The 21,237-nt window shown below is 37.6% G+C and overlaps 1 protein-coding gene across 2 annotated transcripts in view; it reads right to left on the reverse strand.

The window, feature by feature from the left end:
• Positions 1-21,237, reverse strand: part of macc1 (MET transcriptional regulator MACC1) — an 85,457-nt gene that overhangs the window by 55,895 nt on the left and 8,325 nt on the right. The window contains exon 1 of one of the 2 annotated variants that reach the window (XM_043689785.1): positions 102-113. The exons of the other annotated variant lie outside the window; for it this stretch is intronic. The gene's annotated coding sequence lies outside the window, so the exon portion shown is untranslated. Of the gene's footprint in view, positions 1-101; positions 114-21,237 lie in introns of those variants that run through there. 2 annotated transcript variants of the gene reach the window in all.

Below are 21,237 nucleotides of genomic sequence, written 5' to 3' on the forward strand. Positions count from 1 at the left end.
CCCCTCCCCCTACCTTGTCTCAGTCAAATCCATCGAACTCAGCACTGCCTTCCTAACCTGCAATCTTCTTCCTGACCTCTCCGCCCCCACCCCAGTCTGACCTATCACCCTCACCTTGACCTCTTTCCACCTATCACATTTTCAACGCCCCTCCCCCAAGTACCCCCTTCACCTTGACCTCTTTCCACCTATCACATTTCCAACGCCCCTCCCCCAAGTCCCTCCTCCCTATCTTTTATCTTAGCCTGCTGGACAAACTTTCCTCATTCCTGAAGAAGGGCTTATGCCCGAAACGTCGATTCTCCTGTTCCCTGGATGCTGCCTGACCTGCTGCGCTTTTCCAGCAACACATTTTCAGTTCTCACTACTAAACCCTTATTTCAAAACTAGCATGTTTCACATTGAACAAGAAACATTGGATAGTGGGAGTCATTTGAAAAAAACTGGTAGTTATTCAGTTTCTATAAAAAGGATCTAGTTACCCACAGAATTTATAAAATCTATCAAACCATTTGTTAGTTTCCACAGATTATCTCTCAATCTCCCATTGTTAGTTGAAAAGCTGGGAGAATGGCTCAAGTGACTAGTTATATCATTTTATCCAGGAGTTTTCCTGGACTTTCTTTTAAAATGGAGAAGTGTAGGCTATTTTAAAAAAAAAGGAACAGGCAGCAGTATTTACTGACCACAAATCGGATCTGACAAAAGTTAACTTTTTTTTTGAAGAAATAAGAGGAAGTGATGGCTGATGAAGGTGGTGCAAGAATTGTAAAAAATAGACATTCAAAAATCTTTCTGGATCTAGAAGTAGAAAAGATGAATGATAGTGACAGCTTATCTAAAAGATAGTACTATAGACAGAAAGACGAGTAAATACGTGGTTTCCTGAATGGCCCAACAGTGTTCAGTATGTGCTTCAGCATAGAATTCAAATGGAAGAGGCAAGAAGTTTTTGTATTGTCAGTGTGTACTGACTAGTAATTTGAGTAGCTAGCTTTTGAGAATTTTAATTTAAAGAAGGCTATTTAGTCCCAATTTAAGACTTACACAGTTATCCTTACCTGCATAAAGATTGATTACAGGTATACATAGCAAAACTAGAACAAATTAGGAGTCAACTCAGTTTCTAGTTTACAGACTATTTGCTTAGCTGGATTGCTTGAATGAAGTTGATGCTTTAAAACTGAAGTGAGGATCGGTCTTATAATGCAAAGGATTCTTTGCAACTAAGAGGGTTTTTCTGTAAAGTTGTTAGAAGATTAGCTCTCCCATGAACTTCAATTTGAAGATGATTCTGGAAGACGTCCTCACTGTTGGAACCTTCTAATTAAAAGCTATTGTTGCTAAGTACCTAGGCTGTTTTGAATATTTGCAGACAGTTTGATAGCTTTCCATCCACAGAAAGCTATTGCAGATTTTAAAATTAGACAAACATGGCTGTCTCACTACACTATTTTTGAAAAGTTCAAAGCACTTTTCCAAATAAGGTGAATGGTTTATGTTTATTATATATTCAACATTGTGGTCTACAGTGTATTAACTTCAGAGATTGAGCCAATGTCTTTGTATCTGAATGACCCAATAAATTTGGCATCAATATCCTTATGAATTGGTTTCAGGGAAATTCATATCAGTTTGAATGCTTCCCTTGTTCCCTCTTTGATACCACACTCCTCTCCAATCTCCAAGTTAACTCTCAGAAAACCCTTAGGCCACCAAGTTTGCAGGTTTATGTATCTGCTTCTAAAAGTTAGCAATTTAGAATATACTGGGGAATGACACTGGAGAAAGGTATATAATGGCATTCCCCAGATCAGTCCTTCCTGAAGAAGGGCTCATGCCTGAAACGTCGATTCTCCTGCTCCTTGGATGCTGCCTGACCTGCTGCGCTTTTCCAGCAACACATTTTCAGCTCCCCAGATCAGCGTTAGGATAATTGAAAAAAAAATGATCTGGACTTGGCCACAAGAGAGTACAATTTTAAAGATTGCAAGTGCTTCAAAATTTAGCAAAGTAAAAGTTAGAAGACCCCCCAGACATTTGGAGCACAAAAACTGGTGAAATGAGCAGGTACACAGGTCCATGTAACCTCAAATAGTTAAGTGTGAAGTGATACTCTTTGGGATGAACACCACTGAGGCAGCATGGTCCAGAAGGTACTCTAGAAAACCAAGTGCAAGATTAAATGAGTAAGTTGATAAGACCATTATGAAAGTGAAGAGTGCACTTGTTTTTATGAATAGGGGCAATAAATACAAAACAAAACAATGAAGCCATGAAAAAGTTTTACACATTATTGGTTAAGTCGCAACTGGAGTACTGTGTACATTATGGGCAATGCATTTTGAGGATGTCAAAGCCTTGGAGATGGTGCACAGGTTTACCAGAATTAACTTGGGATGAGGGACTGCAATTATGTGAGGTGATCACAGAAGCTGAGATTCTTCTTCAAATAGGAAAAAGGTTGTAGAGAAGCCCACCAGGTATTCAAAATTATGACGGATTTTGATAGTTCAGGCAAAACTAACTCAATTTCTGCAGTAAAGTAGGTCTTTATTACCAAAAGCTACAGATGTTCATATAATTGACAACAAACTAGTTCACAGACCGATCAAAATCTGAAATGTATATTCTACTACAACTTCAAAATGCAACTGGACACAAATATGACAAATTAGTAGCATTAAAAGGATAAAGCTGGCAGTTGGAATTAAATTAGCATATTTACAAGGACCCAACATCCATGACAGGTCCACTGGCCACCCACCACTGACACCAGGCTGTCCAAATAACTGCATACAAGTTTAATATTGTAGTATAAACATTATCCAAAAGAAGTGAGAATTCCATGACACTCAAATATATGTCAATAAGAATACAGCATGTCCTCTATCAAAAACATGGTTTGTGTTTACCCTGCAGACTTTCTAACTAATATCTACATCTATGGTTTGTTCTTTTTCCTGTTGATATTTTACATATGGATTGTCCTTTCAAATTTCTTTAGAGCTGAACACATCTAACACTGGTTTGTTTATGTAACTAAACAAACAGCCACTGTTCATCTAAGCTTTTTTTGTAGAAAAGTATTTTTGGAGATTATTACATATTCCACTGATTTCAAAATATGCTGACAACATAACTTATTACATCAAAATTTCAGAATGGGAATTAATGTCCAGCTTTTGCAAATAAAGAAATAAAATGTTAGAAGCATTTAAGGATAGGGGTGACCTTATAGAGGTTTATAAAATCATGAGGGGCATGGATAGGATAAGTAGACTGTCTTTTCCCGGGGATGGGGGAATCCAGAACTAGAGGGCATAGGTTTAGGTTGAGAGGGGAAAGATAAAAGAGACCTCAGAGGCAATCTTTTCACGCAGAGGGTGGTACGTGTATGGAATGAGCTGCCAGAGGCTGGTACAACTGCAACATTTAAGAGGCATTTGGATGGGTATATGAATAGGAAGGGTTTGGAGGGATAGAGGCCAGGTGCTGGCAGGTGGGACTAGGTTGAGTTGAGATATCTGGTCAGCATGGACGAGTTGGACCGAAGGGTCTGTTTCTGTGCTGTGTATCTCTATGATTCTAATAAGGATTCACTTTGAATAAAAAATTGCATACAAAGATGAATTTAAAGGGCACAATGAAATGTTTCAACTGTAAATAAGGATAAAACAACTGGTCAAAAACTGGATTAGACAAAAATAATGTAGTGAGAAATATTCAATGTCTTTATACAAAATCAAATGTACCATAAGTAATATGGTTTCTACTTCTTTTGTTCTAATGTAATCAACCACAATGATGCATCAACCGTATCTGTTGTGGACAATTACAAGAATTTGAAAAATGTTAGCTTCAGAATAATGGACAAAATATAAAACAAAGATGTCCTAAGCTTGCTGTTTATCTTTCAACTTAACTTCCAAGCTAGAGAGAATTTGGAACATGCAAAACATTCCATTTTACTGTTGAATTATCTAGCCTATGAAGAGAAGATTTGGGAGTAAGAGTAGGTCACTCAGCCCTTATAGCATTAACTTCTAGTAAAATGTAGATGGAACATTTTTACTTTAAGTTAGGATACCTGTCAGTAAATACTTCTAAATTAGAGTCACATCCAAAAACAAAAACTTGCAGGATGCACAAGATAAATCATTTGCCGACTGTGATAAGTACCCAATTCCTGGAATTGAAGTGGACAATCCTGGCATTATTTTGAAAGCAGAGAAAGAAAACAAATTGTAAGACTGGCTTGTCCCAAGGGGAGTACCAAAGCTGCCATTAGAACATTTAGGGGTTCATGTGCAGCTATCCTATTTTCTTTCCCTATCCCAATAAATGGGTCCAAACACTTTCACTGTTCAATCAGAAATATACCTGGTGCAAAACTTAATTCTGCCTTTGTTTCTACTCGAAGGCAAGAGTCTACTTGTACGTAATACCAGCTTAGAGATTCAAACATTGGCTAGTGCAAGAACCAGGATTTTGCTGAAGAACCCAGACTGCCAAGACTTTATGCACCCAAACCAAACATGATTTATTTTTGTCCAAACACTGACATCTGTGTTTCATTCATAAGCATGTAAGTTGTTGTTAAGTAATATACTTGATCTAAAAGTGATGGTTAACCTTAAAGTATCTGTGCCAATTGGGATCGTTGCTCTGTTGACTGCATTAAGCCTATAATCCTACTGTGAGAAGTTTATTCAATGGGGTTTAAATTACACAATTATTTATAAATAGATCAATAAAATCACATCAAAGTACAGGGCAGGCAGTGACAAAGGAAAAATATTCCCAAAGTGTCAGGCAATACAGGTGTATAGAAGAACGTGAAACAGACCACAACTCAGGCAGAACTGGCCCATCATCTGCCCTGTACAGTAGGAGGCGACTTTGACATTGAAATATGTTGGTGGGGGTGGGGCGGGAAAGCACAGATTTGGACTCAAACAATTCCACAAACCAGTGTTTTAAATACAATATATGTAATATAACCAATGAATAGCTTGAGCATGCCTCATGTGCACTTGTCTTCTTCAAAAACCTCAAGGTTATTTCTAAGTCAGGACATGATCCTATATGAGATATCCTATCTCATTAAAAAAAATACAACTGAGCCAAAAGATAGCAGTGATAACTAAAAATCTTGGTAAAACAGGCAAGTTTCAAGCAGGATCTTGCCAATGTGATGTAACCTCCAGGAACAGATTTAAATGCAGTTGGCAATCTGAGAGAGCCAATGCTGGCCAGTACTCAGTGAGCCAGAAAGTGACCAAGACCAGAGGCTGGGCTGGATGAAGGGAGGATTGATGGCCAGGAGTAGAATGTGACAAAAGTTTTAAACTCTTTGTGGGAGTGGGTTGAGAGGGCTGAAAGAATATGTTTGATAATGAAGAAAAAAATGGCAAGAGTTAGTTATATTTGCTCACTAGGAAAAACTGACGTGTGCACATTTGACACAGGATAGTAAGACTTGTTAGTGCTTCATTTAAATCTAGCTGAAGAGGCTAGAACATGTAATCCAGTTGGACAAAAGTTCCATTGTATATACTTTCGACTTCAATATTTGAGATAGGGAGTCAGGATTGTTTGTGATGGAATTGTCGGGTTTGGAGAAAGAGAAGGCTTCACTAGGATTGCAAAGAGTGAAGGCAGTGCAATGGCTGAGCAGATTGAAAGCTGAAGGGGTGATAGTACATGAAGGATAAAAGCTAAACAACTGGAAGTTTGAAAGTGCAGTTCTAATTTACTGAGGAGCTTTTTACTAGAATGGATATTGAAGAATTGGAGTTGGATAACATGAGGAAACAAATCAGAGATGTGTTTATTTATGAAGAAACATCATTCTAAATAATGCCCAGATTGTAAATATGGTACTGTTTATTTACCATTTCCACACACTTCAATTACAAACACACTACTTGGACCATATTAAGCGTGGTACCTATTTTGAGCAATTCTGATAGCAGTTTGCAAAGTGTCTATTTAATACACTTACAATGCAATTGCTTCTAACTAAAATGTGCAACTGCTCTGCTACCTTTAGAACACCTGCAAGTCTTTCTTTTCACCTGGTTATCAACTGGCACAAGAACCCAATTCCCAATGCTTTATTTTCATTCCCCACCATTTCTAGCAGGCAAACTACGCTGTCACCATCTACTGTTGACTACACAAAACTATTACAGGAAAGTTCAATTCAAATTGATGTTATACTTTCCAGTATCTTGAAAGCTTTACCTCAGGTAGAATTGCACTGATGAAAATCACCTTGATGCCATTCACGAGAAAATTTTTGTATTCAATGAAGGATTGTTACAATTAAACTCTACTTATAACTTGTAAGACACTTAAGTTAGAATGTTCATTCTTTCTGAAGTCAAAAGAAAAAGTAGCCAGCATTGGAACAATAATAAGACAAAGACTGATCAAATTCAGAGAGGAGTGTACAACTGAACTTTCAAGTATTATGATCCGAGATGACTTTATTACCAGAAAAGTCAAATTTCAGACTTGAATCTAGTTTAATAGACCATACTTTTTAAAAAGAAAACTAAACAAGGTAGTCTTACATAGAAAAATAAGCATCATTGCTGTATAATTGGTTTTAATAATAAAGCAGATCATCATGCAAAGGTAATAATAAAATAAAATGGACCAAGCTTTTTAAAAATCTAACAATGTGGAAGAATTCAAAGACCAATAAAACACAATATCCCAGAAAAATGATTCTGGTTGGTGAACTGACCAACAACTACAATATCTCATCCATCCCATCAGCATCTCTTTACAGTCTCCAAACATAAACGCTTTAAATTCCTGGTCACGAGTGTCTGATAGTCTCTTCCTTCAGTATTCACACAACTAATCTTGCTTTTTTCAGCTTCAAATAATTCTCTCAGGTTGTTAACTAAACACTACTGATCTGGAATTTTCAAACTAAACCTTTATACTAAGTTAGCATATCACTAACTTTTCTGAACTAACTCCTTGTTCCAGGATACTGTTTCATACATCCATCTTCAGTCAGGACATCTGCAAATCACAACCAAAATGGTTTCAAGCCATCAGCATTTGCACTAGGCAAAAAAGTCTTTATCTTTCTAACTGAAAGCAGGGTATGCTTGTTAAACTCTTCCAATGCAAACAAAAAAATCCCCATAAGCACTACTGAAAGTGTTTCTCACATATAGGTTTAAAAAAGATAGCTTCAGAAATACTGGAAAGTTAATCAATTATTCATCTCCCTTCCTATACGAAGGATTTAACCCATATGCTCCTATTTCAAAATCAAATTCTGAAAATAAATGATATTACAAGATATATAAAGTACACACCTTACTGTTAATGCAGAGACTCCAATGACGCTCTGGGGACCCAGGTCCAAACCCCACCATGGTAAATGGTAGAATTTGAATTCAATAAATATCTGGAATTAAGAATCTAACAATGACCACCAATTTATTGCCATTGGTCAGGAAAAAAAACATCTGGTTCACTAATGCCCTTTTAGAAAAGGTCACTGCCATCATTACCTGGTCTGGCCTACAAATGACTCCAGACCTACAGCAATGTGTTGACTCTTAACTGCCATCTGGGTAATTAGGGATGGGAAATAAATGCTGCCTAGTCAGCGACACCCTCATCCCGTGAATGAATAAACAAAAAAAAAACTACGCAACTAATCAGAACAAAATGTCTGTTAAAAGAATACTAAATCTCCCATTTGAATTGCATTTTGAAAACTTTAGAGATGTACTAAATACTGCATGAAAATGAAAAAGTGTTAAGTTGTGAGAAGCTTTATTTAAAAAAGGGCCTTGTTGGACTGCCAATGCTGGGGTAAAATTCTTCTAATAATTTTTACGTCTTTATTGGGAGCCTCAATGCATGATCCTTGCTCAACTTTTAGATCAACTTGAAAGAGTCAGGTTTCTGAACCCAGTAGTTTAACTTTCCTTCAACCCTCTCCCACACTAAGCGGAGTAAAATTGAGCAGCATTAAATGTTAAATAGACTTGGCTATATTTATAACAATAATAAAAACCACAAACTGGACAGACACCAACATCTCTGGAAAGGTCAGTTTCTCTCATCACAGATGCTGCCTGAAGTGTTAAATATCTTTGTTTTTTGTTTAAATTTCAGATTTCCGGTAATTGCAAAGTTTTGCCTTTTGTTTTAGTGTATTTGTATCAGCAGGATGATTTCAGATGTCATGGGCTGATGGTTTCTACCTTTTGCGAGTTGCTCAAGATTAAATGACATGGCCATTATTGGTTCTAAACAATTTTTGGTGTGCTGGTAGAAAAGCTAGTACTTCAAAGGAAAGGATCCTGCAGGAAGTAACTCTGTTTCCATGAATAAAGTAATGAGAAACTCCATCATGTAATCAATTCCCTCACCACATGGTTCATTAAAGCTGAAAATGGAAGAGTTCCATGAGCAACTTCTGCAGAAAGGATAGGATCCTAAGACAATGATAAATTCCCAGAGGTCATGCTTTTAGGGAGATCACCATGACAATTATTGATATATCAAAAGATAAAAGCAAGCACCAATGCAGCCACAAGGAAACTTTTTTTTAAATATAAAAGCCTTTTTTGCATTTTCGTTTACATATGCCGTAATTGCTCTGTGTTGTCAAACCGGTTTTATGACAACTAATACTAGTTTCGAGGTCATACAGAGACTGTCAAATGCCCCGAGTGCATTTGTCTATTGTTAATGGCCCAATTTTTTTTTTTTAAAACTGGAAAATTTGTTAGTGTCAAGTTTTCAAAGCTGCTTCTGACAGTCTGTCAGAACAGAAGGATCATATTGCGGAAGATATAGCTTGTGATGTAGTGACCACGTTGTAACGTTTATTTGTTGTTTCTGTTAAGTTACTTTGGTGAAATTTCACAATTGATTTTGGAACCCAATCTAAATAGGGAAGTTCTGGTCATGTACATGTAACAGAACATATATATTAATTGTTGTTGTTAGAAGTGCCAAAAAACTTGTTTAAACTAAGTATTCTCAATTCTTTTAATTATTTGTAATGATAAAATGCATAGCTAAATAAATTGCTTGAAACAAGACGACAGACTGACATGGGGATACAAACACTAGATCATGATAGGAGCCAGCATCATGGCAGGAGTTGGTGTTGAAATGGAGGGAGGTGGAGACAACCAGGGAGTTGGAAGAATACAGCAAGCCAGGCAGCATCAGGAAGTGGAAATGTCAACATTTCAGCTGTAACCCAGGATTGAATAAAGGTTTGGGGGTGGGGTTTGGGGGGGCCCAGCCCTCAAGTAGAATTAACTGAAGGTATTTAAAAAAGGTAATTGAACTGTTTCTGACAGATCTATTCAGTTGCTCCTCAGATCCCACTGCTTCCTGTCACCATCCTGTGACATTGAGGATGAGGTTCCAGGTGACGGGCCATAGGACCAGTGCTCCAGGTAGGCACTGCAGCCTGTACTGCCTGCTGGCTTTCACCCAGCGGAGAGATTCTCCTTCCATGATAGTAGCCTGATGAAAAAAGAAACTTTTAAAAAATTTAGTTGTTTAATAAGTTTCAGAGAGAGTGCCTCAAAAATAGAAGTCTCTCTCGCTTCCTTATTGAGCTGCAAGATGGTGCTTCTTTCGTGCTGACAGCGTTCCTATTGGCTGCCCACCCTTGAAAGCCAATCCATCATTATTAATCGGACTGCAAGCTGTGACCACTAATTGACTAATCTGGGGAGATCACTGATGCACATTTCACACCCACCACAAGCTTGTGACCTTCATTTAATGCCAACATCCTGAGCTGAAGAATAAAATCCTGTCCCTGGAGTAAAGAGTAAATTGGTTTGTCTTCAAAATAAAAAAAACAGTTATCATAGATAAGGGTCACAGATGTGTGGACCTTAACAAGAACTATCAAATTAAATGTGGATTTGTTTTATGAAGTATCAACTGTAGGTTGGTAACTAGCATCCTCACTAGAGGGTGTAGGATGTCATTTTAAGCCCCATTCCAACACAAAACTGAAGACTGACACTTTACTGCAGTCCTGAGGAAGTCTAAAATTGAAGTCTTGACAACATTTTCAATGGGTGTAGAAGAGTTATGGTGTTATTTTGGACAGCAGCAGGCTACTTAGCCTTGATGTGATAGCCAATATCGAACCCTCAATCAGCAATACAGAATGTAGGCTTTTTGGCCATTATCACACTGTTGTTAGTAGGAGTTTGCTTTTCACAGACTGGCTGTTGGCTTTCTGATATTACACGGGCAAAAACATTTCAAAATATACTTCACCATCAAGCAATTTGGTATGACACGCGGTTGTGAAAAGTGCAATAAAAACGCAGGCAGTCTTTGCTGCCGAGATAGGTTTGACTCCTCTTCACACAGCACATCAATACTCATGCTCTAAAATTTTTATCACTTCTACTGCATTTTGAAAATAGAAAATGTCCCTCATGAGGAGAATTAAAGGATAAAAATTATAGACATTAAGGAGATAAAGAAATGGGTACCAAAGCAGGTTGTGTGCAGTAGGGGGTTGTGCAAAATGCCATCCTGGAGGAGTAGATTTGGAATTTTTTTTAAAATGAACAGCCAATGCAGGGGTAGAGCTTTAGGCAGGAAATCCCAGATAGAAGAATGAAGGTTGTTTGAAGGTTTTGCCAATGGTGGGATGTAGAAAAGGCTACCCGTACCAAAACCAAAGGATACATATGGAATACAAGAATCTGGGGAGCAGGCAATGGGAATTAAGTTCATGGAGTGAGTGGAAAACTACATGTAGAACTCAATGAATCGGGGGAAGAATAAACAGAAATTCAGGATAGCGCGCATGCAGCAAATTTGGACAAGGTACAATATGAGACATGACAGGTGGTGATAAATTGGATATTAAAGAAAGAAGATCAGATAAAAAGGATTTCGGACAAGCAGTGTTGGGAGGGGTGTGTATGGAACCTTGTGACAATAACATGATTGAGGATCTTGAGAAAGGAAAGATGGAAAGGTAAACAAAGATTTTAACCAGTAAATGTCAATCAATCATGAATCTTAAAACATGCTGAATGACAACTGCTAGAATCTGCAACACATTATTAACTAACACATTGGAGGATAAATTTAGCATTGCAGGCTACCTGAATCAGAATAAAGTAGAAAATGTTCCACATGCCACTTGCAACAGGGCTTTTTTTTTTAAATTTAAAACCACCAAATCACCACACCACGTTAAATACCAATTACCATGCACTACCCACCAGGGCAGTGCAGCAATAATAAAAAACAGAGGAAGATAGGAAGACAGGGAGGGAGCCAATAAAATTGAGTCAAAGAGGGATATGTTGCACTCTAAACCCTGCACTACCCAACTCTCTCTCTCTCATGCTTTGAGGGTGTTTGGATCATGTCAAAAATCAGACAAATTTTCTAGTGAATTGCCACTTGTTATACACTAGAAGATCATTGTTTAAATACAAAGTCCAAGTCCATACTTTTGGTGAGAGCTTTATTTCAGTTAACTACACTCCAGAAAACACTCACCTGACTGATTATTACAAAATCAATTCTCACCCAATTAGCCCTTAATTAATATTTCACATGGGCCTTCATTTTATTAGGTCTCAGGCATTTGTTCAGACCACATTTGATAATAAGATTAATGAATTTGCTGGAATTTTCCACATGAGTACCACTGGATTATAACTCAAAAACATTTCTGAATTTACTCTTCATGGACAAGTGCAGATGATGATTCATAAAATTGGAATGGGGAAGAGAACAGAGAGGGAAAAGGGATGGAAATTTGGAAAATATCTTGTGAACGTAATGAAAATGGAATTTGACCCATTCATCATGGAACTAGAGGAAACAATTATGCCACCATATTGGCTAGGACAATTTATAACTAATTCAAGCATCTCAGACTCACTTAACATTTTTAACTATTTTAAGATGAAGATATAGCAATTTTCCTTCAGCGTATTCAACAGTCTCTGCCTCAAATCATTTCCAATAGCAAAGAATTTTATAAAAATGTTGAGAGATATTGTTTTATGAGTCACAATACAAACTCACAAGTGCTGTGTTTACAATACCGAGTTTCCATTCATAAAATCACATTTTTGTAGTATATTTTACTCTTTCAGGATAAATTAAATTAAACATTCCTTACTAATTCATTACTGTTTCTTTACACCTTTAAGTTCTTATCATCCCAATGCTGCAAGTAGTGTTTAGACCTGTTCCTGTACCAAAGGCAACCCCCTGAATAAGTGTTAATTCTGTAACCTATTCAGAACTCAAAGCGAGGACTGCAGATGTTGCAGAGACACGGTCAAAAAGGAATGAAACAATGAAGGTCTTATGCTCGAAACGTCGACTCTCCTGCTCCTCAGATGCTGCCTGACCTATGTTTTTCCAGCGCCACACTGACTCAGAACAATGCCATCCCAGCCATTCTTTTCATAACTGTGGAAAGATTAGAATATTAATTAGCCCTTAGTAACTATCTCTCAGGACCTGAATAGGCTGCAGAATATCAAACAAACAGTTTCCTCATCAGCATGTCCCTATTGTCTGCTGCTTTTTATCTTCGAAATTTCCTTATGCACTACCTACTTCAATAACACTGTCCTATCTATTTCTAACTTTTATTTAGGACTAACTACCATCTTGTACTAACGTATGGATTTATACTTTTAAAATGCATATTAAATAGCGCCACTACCCCATTTAAGACACTATCCAAACAGTGCTTCTGTGAAACTGCATGACTGACTGTACAGGAATTGTCAACAACCAATAAAAGTAGATGATATCTCACGACCCAGCTGCGGGAGATCAGTTTAATATCATCTATACCTTTATTTACTAACTGCAATAATTTTTCAATTCATTCAAATTATATAGGTCTAGTATTTCTACTAAGATTACTAATGTTAAGACAAAAGGACTAACACATCTTAATTATGCAGGTTCAGACCAGACAGACATTCTAATCCTATCAGGAGTAACAAGGGTTTCCTCCAGGTGCTCCGGTTTCCTCCCACAGTCCAAAGATGTGCAGGTCAGGTGAATTGGCCATGCTAAATTGCCCGTAGTGTTAGGTAAGGGGTAAATGTAGGGGTATGGGTGGGTTGCGCTTCGGCGGGTCGGTGTGGACTTGTTGGGCCGAAAGGCCTGTTTCCACACTGTAAAGTAATCTAATCTAATCAGCCAGCATTTGGCAAGTGCTTAAACTATCTCCTGTTTCCCCAGGACAGATTTCTTTCAGGTCAGGTCCGAACACAAGTTTTTTTTTGTGTTTTCATAAGAGATTTAGAATTTGACATACAAAATCTTGAATTGGGTTTCATGTGTTTTTTTCAAAAACACAAATTAATTGAGCTCCGAAGTGATACCCCAAAACAACCAACAAAAGCCTTCTAAAACAGCCCACCTTAGTATTGCTGACCTCCATGGTCTCTTCCCAGAGTTGGGGACGATCATGCCCTTACTTCTGAGGGAAATTAGTGTCTAATGGGTTTTTTATGCCAATATGTGTCTGCTGAGTCAGCAAATCACTCAATGAGGGGATGGTCAGATTTCTTTGGAAGAAGTGTCCTCCTGAAAATGATGATCTTTGAATATTTTTAAGACTCTCAATAAACAAGGAGACGAAAGGTTAGCAGGAGTATGGAGTAATCAGATCATCTATGAATCTACTGAATGGCTTCTCTAGCCCTCCAAACAAAGGGCCTACTTGTGCTCTCAAATATGCTGCAGACTAAACTTTTGCATTCACATCATAGTCAGTCATTCAGCACAGAAACAGATCTAGTCCAATCTGACAGCATTTGACCCATATGCCCCTTAAACCTTCCTATTAGTGTACCTATCCAGATGCCTTTTAAATACTGTAACTGTACTAGCCTCCTCTGGCAGTTTGTTCCATATATGGATCACCCTCTGTGCAAAAAAGCTGCCCCTCAACTCCCTTTTAAATCTTTCCCCTCTCACCTTAAAACGTATGCCCTCTAGTTTTAGACTCCCTTATCCTCGGAAAAAGGTGTTGACTATTCACCCTATCCATGTCCCTCAATTTTATAGACCTCTACAAGGTCAGCCTCAGACTCTCCAGGGAAAAAAAAAATGTCAAACCATCCTTGTAAATCTCTTCTGAACCCTTTCAAGTTTAACATATTTCTTATGGCAGGGAGACAAGAATTGAACGCAGTATTATAAAAGTAGCCCAACCAATGTCCTGTATAGTTGCAACATGACATCCCAATGCCTGTATATGCTTTCAAATACTAAACAAACAAAAATGAATTGGAACAGTTTGCTGTTTGACATTGTCAATGCAAGTATGTGGTTTTAAAATAGAGTTGGATAAAGCACCTCAAAAGGCAAGTTTTAATGGATGGAATTAGAATGTTCACTTCAAATTAGAAGCCAAATTAAAGTTTCCGAATCTTTATAAATTTCAATAATTTGCAATTTCAGCATGTTGCATAGTTTTTTGTTTTTTCTCCTGAAAACCTTCCCAGGTTATGTACATTTAATATATGTTTTCTAATATAAAGAAGTTCTTCCTTAAAAATGTGGAGATCTAAAAATAATATCTCTCCCAATAGCAACTCTCTACTACAAATGGTTAATGGAATTATAAATACATATTTTGCATGCTTAACCTTTAAATTACAACAAAATATGATAGCAGAAGCTGTTCATGATGTCCCTAGATTCTTGCCTTATATGGTGACAAGGGAAGCAGCTCAATGACCAACTCTAGAATCAAAACAACAATGAAATCATTCTACAACTTACTTGAAGTATCATTTAATTATTCTAAATGAATCACTGCTGACTTTCTCAAAACCAATTTGAAAAAGCAAAGCAAAACTAAAGCAGCAGACACACACACACAGCAAGAAATGACAGCTGATAAGTCAGGATGGCAATCGTTGGTGAGGGACTTGGCCCAATACAGGGGAGATTATGCTCCTGTGGGGACTTCTGGCCCAATGCAGGGTGAACAACCCTTGTGGGGAAAGCCTAGCATAGAGCATCTGCAGGCCCATGGCTATAGGAGAATTGTAATGTTGTACTTAACTGTATTTCTTTATTTTTCTATTTTGTACCTAAGAGTTTTACCTATGTACCTTTGTACCCAAGATGGTGCTTGGAATGGCAATTTTGCACACTTTTCACTGTTCTCTTGTGTTTGAGTACATGTGACGATAAACCCCAATTCTAAAATGCAGTGGTGTTCATTTGATTACAAGTTATTATTCGATATATTTAATTAACCTAATGCAGTTTTAATTTTTTTTTAAAATGGAGTTATCACCAAAAAGAAACATGTTAATAAGTGCCTTACCTCCCACCCATGGATAACTAGATTCAAAGTTGCAAAAAAGAAATTCTTAAAAAAGTACTATAAGTCAACCATTTACTAGTTTCATTAACATAGCAAGTGTCTGTTAAATTGAATTGTGCTGTAAAACAGACCCTACCAGCACCTGAAAATCAGCACAATTGTGGCTTCATCAACTGAAAGTGGATAAACCCTTATTTTGGAAAATCAAATACTGAGCCAGCATAAAAGCACGCATTTAAGTGGTTTGGGACATAACTCGGTTAAGGTTAAAACTGTACAATTTTTTGCTTGCTTGACTGATTCTACACAGATTGAACAGACATATATAGCAGAAACACGTTGAACTTGACCACAAGATTTTTTCACCCTGAAATAATCCATATAGATCGGCATTTTAACTATGTTACTGTACTCAGTTCCCAATGTCCTGTGGAAAAAATGTGCTAATAATTATGCAGTGAGTTTACGCATTTCCAAGCATCAGTCGGACATTATCAAATCAATAGAGACCTCAAGCATGGCTTTTTTAAAACAAGTTTCTTCACACCTCTCAGGAGAGGAGTTCAATCAAATCTAAAACATTCATCTATAAAACGTTAATCTAAATGTTTTAGACCTGTTCTGAAACTTGAGCTATGTACTGATATTTTTTTTAATAGATATTTTCATTGGAGAAAAAAGGAAAGTTTAAAACTTTTTTTACAAACTTAAAGTAATACAAACAAATATAAACATTAATATACAATTAAATATTTATATTAAAAAAACCAAAACACAAGAAAAGAGAAAAAAACTCAACTAACTTCTAACCAAACCTACAAATAACCAAAACATATAATAAAATATCTTACATTACTCAAAATAAACATAGTAACTAAATAACGAAGTACATACTCAGAATGGATTATCAAGTCATAATAAAATCAGTATTCATACGGGATTCCTCCCCCCGGGGGCCCCCGGACCAGCCAGAACCACTACCACCACTAGATAAAAGCCCTTGACAATATGGCCGAAGTATCTGTTTCTATATAGTTCAAAAAGGACTGTCATATTTTATTAAATAATTCAGTTTTTTGGTGCACCATATTTGTAAGGAAGTCAAGGGCGATACATTCCATGATTAACCTGTGCCAATTCAAAAGTCCTGGAGGGCCCTCAGCTACCCACTTCACTAAGATATTTTTCCTTGCACAAAAGGAGAGAATGGAAAATAGTTTCCTCCCATGCACATCCAGGGAGGGCAGGTTTGAAAAGCCCAGGAGAAGAGATACTGGATCCAATCCCATTTCCGTTCCTAAGATTTCTGTCAGAGCATTTGCTGCTCTGACTTAGTATTTGCTGATCTTGTGACACATCCATAAGCAGTGCGAGAGTGTGCGCACTTCTATTTTACATTTAGGACACATTAGCAAAATTTAGGGTAGGAACATCCCCAGTCGTTCCAGTGCTATACGAGTCCTATGAATTATCTTTAATTGAATAGCTTGAACTCTATTATAAATAGAGATTTCTGGCATTTTCCCCACATATCATCCCACATTTCTAAAGGGATTTCTAATCCCAATTCCTGATTCCATGTTTTAATCAGTCATTCCATGTCTTTCGATACCGCGTTATGCAACGAGTGATAAAGAGTGCTGACCGAGGGTGGACCCATTGGCCATAACACTCTTCTCTCCCTATCCGATTTATAAGGACTATCTAATAATGTGGTCTTCTTCTGTATATAATCTCAAATTTGGACATACTGAAAAAGATCTCCATTAGACAGTCCAAACTTCTGGTCCAGCTGATCAAAAGACATCATAACCTCCCCATCGAACAGATCCACTAAGCAAGAAACACCTCTGGACCTCCAGGTTTTAAATGTAGCATCTGTGAGCCCCAGTTGAAAACCCCATGCTCCCACTATAGGAGTATAAGGAGAGGTTTTTTGTGAATTACTGTCATCTTGCTGCATTATCCTTCAGGTTTTAATTGTATTTAATACAATAGAGTTTTTACAATGGTCCATAATAGCTCTCATCTTATCTAAGAGATTGATGAGGGGACACTTTGCTTGGGAAGTCTCAATGTCTAACCAAATTGATTGTGGGTTACCAGAGACCCAATCGCTACACAGCTTAATAAAGAGCTCAACTGATACTTCCTAAAGTCTGGAAAATCCAGTCCTCCTCTTGCTTGTGGAAGCTGCAGCTTCTTTAGTTTAATAAGGGGCCATCTATGATTCCAAATGAAAGTACCAAGCCAGACATGTAGTTTACGCAATGCCAGTCTCGGCAACATCAAAGGAAGTATTTTCATAGGATATTAGGAGACAAGGCAAAATATTCATTTTAAATAGAGCTACTCTGCCTAACCAGAGTATTGGGAGATCTGCCCAGTGTTGAAGGTCCTGTCTTATCCTCTCTAATAGGTGCACAAAATTGGCTTTATATCCAGCTGACCAAATACTGGGGTGATAAAAATACCTAAATATAAAAAACCCTCCAGAGACCACCGAAAGGGAAAGCAAGATCCGTCCGTTAGATTGGACATACTAACAAGACCACCCATCAGCATGGCCTCCGATTTTGTAAAATTGATTTTGTAACCTGAGAACATACTAAATTGGTTGATTACTTGGATTAAGCGGGGCACGGAAATCAAAGGATTACTTGAAAAAAGGACATCATTTGCATAAAAAGAGTCATTTTATGTTTACCCGAACCAACCCTCGGAGCCATTATGAGCATGAGTAATAATGGTGAGAGAGGACATCTCTGACGACAGCCCCTACCCACCCTAAAGCTATCCGAGCCTAAATCGTTAGTAATCATGGCTGCTTTGGGGTCATTGTACAATATTGAGACCCATTTAGCACATAGAGATCTTTCTGGCATTTTCCCAGACACCGAACTTTTCCAGTGAGTAAAAAAAATATGACCATTCAACCCGGTCAAATGCCTTCTCCGCGTCCAAAGAGACTACTATTCCCGGTATTCTTTCCAGATGACAGACTTGAATCATATTGAAGACCCTTCTAATATTGTTAGATGATCTACGGCCCTTGATAAACCCCATCTGGTCCTCTTTTATGATGTATGGTAAAACCCTCTCCAATCTTAAAGCTAATGTTTCAGAAAGGATTTTAAAATCTATATTTAGCAAAAATATTGATCTGTATGAACTTGGAAATTCAAATGGCATATTTTAAGTTGGAATTTTTTTAAAAAATAAAACCTTGAGGCCCACAAAAAATGATTTTGTAATCTAGAATGCTTTTGGCAAGATTAATCTCTCTTCTGTTCACTTACACAGAAATAGTAGAATTCCATAGTTTGTGAAATAAGTAAAATAAGATAAATTGACCCAATTTCAAGATTTTACCACCTTTAAAGTTTTTTTTGGCATTCCTATAGATAGCTTAGATTCTATAGCCTCATGGTTCTTTCCTACATGACCATGCAGCACGGCTATCGGATTCAATACTGAAGATTTTGTTGGACTAGTGCACAAGAACATTTATCTCCTCCAACTACATTGTAGTGTTTTCACTGTTCTCTATGATTTGCATGTCTAACATCAAAGCCACTAAGACTGAACACTATTCATGGGACATATGCAATATCGGTTTTCCTTTTCTGTATGCAGCACTTTGCAACTGCCTGTTATTGAATAGCCCAGTTATATCTTTTACCTTACTCTTCCAATTATTTCGGAGCTGTTCCTTAAAATTCCACCCTGTTTCTAGACTTGGTTTTACTCTTTCACAGAACGTGAGCCTTGGTGGCTTAGCCAGCAATTTTACTCCTACCTTATTACCTGTAAGAAAACAATTATAAACTGCATACTGAATTGCTGCAGTCAGTCATTCTGATATAGGTACACCCACAGTGCTCAAGGTAAGGAGATCCAGGATTTTTATCTAGCAAGACTGAAAAATGGCAACATAGGTCCAAACTAGGATATTCTAAAGCTTGTGAAGAGACCAACTTGCGGGTGATCAATGTTCCCATATATCTGATGCTCTTGTTCTTCCAGATGGTAGAAGTCAGAAGTTTGGAAGGTGTTGTCAATCGATAACTTTGGGGCTTATCTTGAATCCCACAGCTGTGAATTTAATTACTACTTTCAACAAGGAACTTTATACTTTGATGTAGCAACATAATGTCAAAAATGCCCTTGCCATCTATTTCATAAAATTGCCATGACATCTCATGTTTTGGCATATATTTCAGGGACCACAGCCATAAGAATTTTCCATGGGCATAGAGATTAGAATGAGAGTCCTAAACGCAGGAAAGGTTCTTGTAGAAGCACAATTTCCCCTTCATATCCCTATACTGTATTTCATTTAACTACATCCTAAACATTAACATAACCATGATCCCTTGCGCCTCCACACCCCATCTACAACAAAAACTAAAATAGTGAGCAGAGGATTGAGCAAAGTATTTCATCTGTCAGCATTACTGTGTACACATCTCTATCGCCTGTTGCAAATAACTTAAGATACACATGAGTGGGAGATAAGAACTGGGAGGAGTGACTATTTGGCACCTCAAGCCTGCTAAACCACCAAAGAATCATATCATTACTGATCGGATTGTGGCCTTAACTCATATTTTCTAGTTGTTTCTCATAACATTTGGCTTCCTTGGATGATCAATAATCTAACTGAATATATTAAAGGCTCAATAATTCAGCCTCTCTTGTTCTCTAAAAGAGAATACCAAAGATGAATGTCTTTCATCTTCATTTTAAGTGGGAGACTCACTCTTTTTAAATTGTGCCATTTAATTCTAGATTCCATAATGGGGGAAAAAATCCTCTAAACCCCCCCCCTAGAATCTTGTTCTTCTAAACTGTAATGAGCATAGGGACAAGCTGCCTGACTTTTACTCATTAGACATTTTAGCCCAACACCTAGCTGTGAATTTTCAGTGAACTGCTTCTAAACAGATAAATCTGCCCTTAATATGGAAATCAAAACTGTACACAGTAATCTACGGAGTGGTCTCACCAATAACCTGCACAGTTGAGACAAGAGTTACCAATTTATATCCCATCCCAGTTATATTAAAAGTCAGCATTCCATTTACCTTCTTAATTACTTGCTGTAGCTGCACATTACCTTTTTGTGAGTTAAATAAGACAACACCCACGTGACCCTGTCGGAGACCATTCTGAAGTCTGTCCACTTAAAACATTTAACATTCCTCCCAAAATGGACAACTATTCAAATTCCAACATTATACTGCTACAGCCATTTCTTAAAAAAAAACACACTTAACCGATCCATTAACGTTTGCAGGCTGTGTCCAACTATCCTAACTTTGAACAGTCTGTAAACTTAATATGCTTGGCTCCTTCATTGAAGTGATATAGTTGAAACCTTAAACAAAAACAGAAATAGCTGGTGAAACTCAGCAAGCCCATGGCGAGAAAGTAGAATTCCTGTCTCAAGTCCTGACTCTTCATCAGAGCTGATAGCCACATGGAAAAAGGTGATATTTATGCTGAAGACGAGGGTGGAGGCAGTGGTGAGTGGATAGATGGAGAGACAGAAAACGAGACAGAAGGAGAAAGAAATGAATGTGGAACACAGACAAGGGGATTATAAGGACAGTAAGCGAGGACTGAAGAGAAGCTGAATAGTGATAACGAGAGCTGACAGTAGGGGAAAATTCAAGTGCTTTGCAGGAAGTAATCCACGTAATATGTTAAAAGAACTGAAAGAGGGAGAGTACGAGTTGACTGTGCTAAAGCAACCCATGTCATGACAGGACCAGAGGTGTAAGTGGATAAAAGACATCCAAGGATGGAATCAAGCTCCAAAGTTATTGAACTTGATGTCGAGTCCAAGAGACTGCAGCATCCTC

Source organism: Chiloscyllium plagiosum, chromosome 5 (genome assembly GCF_004010195.1).
Source record: "Chiloscyllium plagiosum isolate BGI_BamShark_2017 chromosome 5, ASM401019v2, whole genome shotgun sequence".
In the NCBI taxonomy this organism is placed as follows: domain Eukaryota; kingdom Metazoa; phylum Chordata; class Chondrichthyes; order Orectolobiformes; family Hemiscylliidae; genus Chiloscyllium; species Chiloscyllium plagiosum.